Source organism: Panthera tigris, chromosome C2, assembly GCF_018350195.1.
Source record: "Panthera tigris isolate Pti1 chromosome C2, P.tigris_Pti1_mat1.1, whole genome shotgun sequence".
Classification (NCBI taxonomy): Eukaryota; Metazoa; Chordata; class Mammalia; order Carnivora; family Felidae; genus Panthera; species Panthera tigris.
Window position 1 is genome coordinate 58572869 of NC_056668.1, and position 5646 is coordinate 58578514.

The following is a 5646-nucleotide window of genomic DNA, read 5'->3' on the forward strand; positions in this document are numbered from 1 at the left end:
GGTTAATACATTAATTTTTAAATATTAAGCCACCACTACATTCATGGGATAAACACAACCTGGTTATAATATATTATATTATTTCTTTTTCTATTATTTCTTTTATTATTTCTATTATTGTTGGATTTGTATTGCTAAAATTTTGTTTAGAATTTTTGCATCTATATTCATGAGGGATATTGTTCTGTGGTTTTCTTTTTTATGTAATGTCTTTGTCTGGTTTTTGAATCAGGATAATAGAAGTCCTTCCTCTTCTATTTTTTGAAAGAGTTTGAGAAGGATTGGTGTTAATTTTTCTTTGAATATTTGGTAGGCTTCACCTGTGAAGCCATCTGATCCTGAGCTTTTCTTTACTGGAAAGCTTTTAATTACTGACTCAATCTCTTTACTTGTTATAGATTTATTCAGACTTTGTTTCTTCTTGAGTCAGATTTGCTAGTTTTTGATCCTTTGGTTAATTAGGAGTATGTTTTTTAATTTTCACGTATTTATGAATTTCCAGAATTTCTTACTGTTATTGATTTCTAATTTTATTCCACTGTAGTCAGAGACTATATTTTTCATGACATAAATTATTAAAAATTTTTTTGATCTGGGTGTATTAGTGGGTGTACCCACTAAGGCAGGTCTAAATTAAAGTTACTGCAATAACCCTATGGACTTTGTCAAGTTTTGCTCTTGGCTGTTTGGAATTTCTTTCGAAGCAAAGTCAGCTTTTGCAGGCAGCATGTAGCCTATGAGGGCTGGGCTCAGCTTTCCTATCTGGGTTTCCTCTTGGCTTAGACCACAAATCATTTGGCTGGGATAAAGTTAGGAATGTCCTTTTTTCTCTGGTTGGTGGAGCTAAAAGGCATCCCAATTCCAGACATATTGAGCACTAGGTGGATATGAATGCCATAGTTAAACTTACCAGGTTACTTTGTAAGAGTGTTTTACAAAATTTAAATGTGTGTCAAGATAGATATGGTTGTATTTCTGATGTTGAATTTTTTTTTTCATTACAGGTTTTGTTTCTATACCTGGCAGCCAGCCAACATCCTCTTCACTGACTGTGTTGAAATTAGAACAATAAAACATTCCTTTCCCTTAGAAGTATCAATGAGATTTCCCTTCATAACAAGGCTGTATTTCCTGGACTTTGCCAACTCATTGGCATGTTTGGGGGTGTTTTTTTTCCTTATTCTTTGATGACCTTAGATGTAGGAGTTCATAGAATAGTGCACTCAAATATGCTGAGGCAAGTACAATTCAGAGTCTACTTTGGGGTTTTTTATCTGGGGAAATAATCTAAGCCAATGAAGTTGAGATCAAATTGAGTTTGGCAAATAGAAGGGAAGTAAACTAGGTAAGGAGAACACATTGGTACCTAGAATAGTCTGCAGGTTCCTCCTTTGGCATGCCACATGATCATAGTCAGGTTAAAGGAACTCTTAGAGGCTCTGTTTTCACTACTTGGAAACAGGAAAATTCAACCCAGCTTCTAAGGGTCGTATAACATTTGCCACAGATAAAAAGACCTTATTCTTTTTTCACTGTGTTTCCTTAGCAGCTGTCACCCAGCAAATGGGAATACCATAGTTATGATTATGTTTGACCCATAGTACTTCCCTGAATTCATGAACCAAGAACATAAATTAAATATTTCCTGAAAAGTTAACTTTCTATTAAATATAAAGTTAAGGAATTAATACCTAGTTACACACTGCATCAGAAAGGTTTGTATAAAGTAGAAACACAAATGACTACTACATGTAGACTGTTGCTTACCAGTAAATTCAACTGTTGCAATAAGCATTTAACTCAATCCAACTCTAGTTCAAACTCTGAGGCCTAAAAATCAATCTCACCCTATTTCCTTCCTAGATTCAGAAACTGATATCCTAGATTCAGTTATATAAATACAAGTAAACAAATGTGCACACACATGCACACATGGTGGCTGTGTCCTATGGTAAGAACAAGAAAATTACAGAATATATGCAATTATAGATGCCATTTCTATCCTTTAACTGCTTCTGAGTAAAAACTAGCTGCCCTTAACCAAAATGATAAGGAAAAGAGTAAAAATCTGTTGTGCCTGTGAACAAGACTGTGAAGGTTTTATTGTAAGCCTTTACCCCATCTCTTGCCCTTGAGGAAGATATAGTGTAGGTATCTCAACGGCAAAAAGCATTAGGTAAAAAATGACCTGACGTAAAGAACTGAAAACCATGAGCAGGCAGAAAACATCTGGAGGTAGTCACTCTACAATGAATAGACCATATACAACCGTGTCTCACCCTTGTACTTCTAAAGTCATCAGTATGGCTCCTGGTATTCATAACAGAGAAACTTACCACAGGGTCTGGAGAAGGGATAAAGCCAGGGTCAAATAGCTGCTGTTCTCCTCTGTCTCTGCCCCAACACCAATTTTGGTTGGAGGAAGCTGAGCTCCAACCACCACGAGAGCTCTCAGGCATCTCCCATCATCTCACTCACTACACTTGAAAAGTCCCTTAACTGATTTGGTCTCAGCCCTTTCATTCACAAAACAAGATGATTGGCCCAGGGGGTCCTAATGTTGGTTCAAGCTCTTAGACCCAAAGATCTTAGAACTAGAGACAATCACCATGAATCAATGATGCAAAATGTTAAATAATGAATACAAAACAAAAACTATTAAAATAGTAAGAAAAAGAGTCATAAAGTGAAACAGAAAATAAACAAGTTAATGACAAGGATTTGTTTTGCAACCTGGATGAGCTCAGCTAGCTAGTATCTCTTCCTGTTATAGTCTATTCTCTTCACTCTGCAGCACTATCATCTAGTTGAGTTGCTCAACTCCGTTATTAGTCCGTAATCTCAGATCGAAAATTTGCCTGAAGTTTATTATTCTATTCTTTTTTTAAAGTTCACTTATTTATTTGGAAACAGAGAGAGAGAGAGAGAGAGAGAGAGAGAACTTGAGTGGGGGAGGGGCAGAGAAAGAGGGAGAAAGAGAATCCCAAGCATGCTCCAACCTGTCAGTGCAGAGTCTGACTCGAGGCTCAATCTCACAAACTGTGAGATCATGACCTGAGCTGAAACCAAGAGTCAGACGCTTACCCAACTCAGCCACCCAGGTACCCCTATTATTCTATTCTTATGGATCCATAAGATTTTTACGCTTAACTTTAATCAGACAAAAGAGCATCTGATTTTTCATACAATGTCGCCTTTGCATAGAAATTTGGCAATCACGAGCTGAGTTGTGGAAAATGACATACTGCCTCACCAGAGTCTATGTGTGGGTTCCCCTTACAGATCTAAAAAGAAAGTGACTTGTTCCAACCCATCTAGAAACCCCCGCTGAGGGCTCCACTCTGATGGAGTGGCTTTCTTATGACTGGACCTATGCCACACTCTTCAGCATCATTTCAAATATAATCAGCCCATAGACACCAGCAGGCATATGGAGCAGACTCAGGTGAGGAGACCATGGTAAGAATAAAGGGAAGGAGAAGTGGATTCCAGAGCCACAGATTTTTAGTGCTGGTTGGAACACTGGATTCATTTTTGTCACTGAGACATGAAGTGTGGTCACCTAAACCATTGGGCAAAAATGACTGATCCTTCTTATCTGCCTTTAAATTCTCTCTTTTTTCTGATGAAAGTGAAGTATCTTAAGCCTCGAAGCTAGACTGTTTGAATTCAACTCCTGACTCTGCCTTTACTCACTGTGAAAACTTAGGTGAGTTACTGATTCTCTCTGTGCCTTAGTTGCCTCATTTTTAAAATAGGAGTAAATAGGGGCGCCTGGGTGGCACAGTCGGTTGAGCGTCCGACTTTGGCTCAGGTCATGATCTCGCGGTCTGTGGGTTCGAGCCCCGCGTCGGGCTCTGTGCTGGCGGCTTGGAGCCTAGAGCCTGCTTTGGATTCTGTGTCTCCCTCTCTCTCTGACCCTCCCCTGTTCATGCTCTGTCTCTCTCTGTCTCAAAAATAAATAAACATTAAAAAAAAATAGGAGTAAATATAGGACCTACTTAACAGAGTTGCTATGAGAATTCGAGGATTTAATATATAATTTTTTAAAAGCACTTAGACTAGTCCCTGGCCCCAAATAAGCACTATGTAAATATCAGTTGTTATTATACCAAACTTTGAAAGAGCAAATTCACTGGTAAGATATAAAATTCCTTGGATAGATTATTTAAAAGATTGTCAGACTTAGAATGTATTTCCTTGGAGGATTTTTAATCCTTTTACCCCCTGGACTTCATCTGATGTAGCTACCTGCCTCTTTATGGATGGAAAAAAAAAAAAGAGAGATAAAAAAAAAGTAGACTCAACACAAATGGCTACTAATCACTAGGTGCCTCTCTTTTTCTACCCTTGGGTTTGCTTAAGAAAGAAAGCAACTGAGAGGTCTGAAATTAACATTTTCCTTCTCTTACAGAGGTTTACTGGTTCCAACAGTGTTAGAACTAGCCCATATTTCCCAGTGAAGATGGGCTTTACCCTGCCAACCAGACAGAGTTGTGTCTGTCTAGGGATTGATCGCAACTGTGTCACTGCTGAGCCACAAACCCAAACAAAACTTCTAGGGCTTTGGAGTGTAGACAATAGCTGAATTACAAGGGCACTGTCCCAGAAGAGATCATGCTCATTTTTGCAGACCTGGACAATATAATGGCTGTGTCTCTGAAACCAGTCATTCAGGTTTTTGCTTTACTGTGATGTGTCTTTCCCTTGACAGTAGAGAATTCCCCGACATGGGGAAGGTAGGTTCCCTGTCATAGTGCCTAGTACAGTGTGGATAACTATAATCACAGTCCTCTAAAACCCCTGTGTGACATCAGTGGGAACTGACTCCACCTTGCTAGGAAAAACATGCCAGACCAGGGATGGTGATGTTGTTTTGTTGGCAATTCCATCAAACAAGCAAACTCAGATGGGTGGAGAGTTTCTCAGAAATGCTGAGTAATTGCCAGGGGATATGCTATGATCTGAGATAGATGCCTCACCAAACATAAGGTCTCAGAGGAGTCTGATTGGCTTCAAGTGAAACACCCATCTAACAGTCTTAGGGACATCCCTGGGATTCGAATGGTGCTGCCATCAAAGCATCCTAAACACTCTTCAAATTCACCTTCTCTTAGGATGCTTATTATCTCCAGGTTGGGGGTTGGGGGTGGGGGGAAGACATAAAATAATTCTCATTACGATGTCCAGCACTGAACGTGAACCTTCATCATACCCCAGAGTTATGCAGTCTTTGGAAGGGAACTAAAAAGAAGGTAATTAGTCATCTCCCACAGTAAATCCCCAAACCAGTTAAAGTTATGTACAATCGATCACATATCATCACCTATGTCACCACCTTCTCCTCACTCACAGGGTTAACCCTGCAGGACTTCCTTGAACAAATAGTCTAATTCTACAAACATTTAATTGTGGCAATGTGCAAGGATCTATGATTCCAAGCCAGCAGAGTGCAGCACAGAAATGAAGGGCAGTAGAATAGGAGTTAGAGCTTGGGTAAAATCCTAGCTTCACCCATTACTGGCTTTATGAGCCTAGACAATACACTCAGCATCTGGAGGTTCAGCTTAGAAAACAGAACTGACAAGTTTACTCCTTATCATGCTTCTGTGGGTATTTTGTAGGACAAAGGTCTCTGCACAGTGC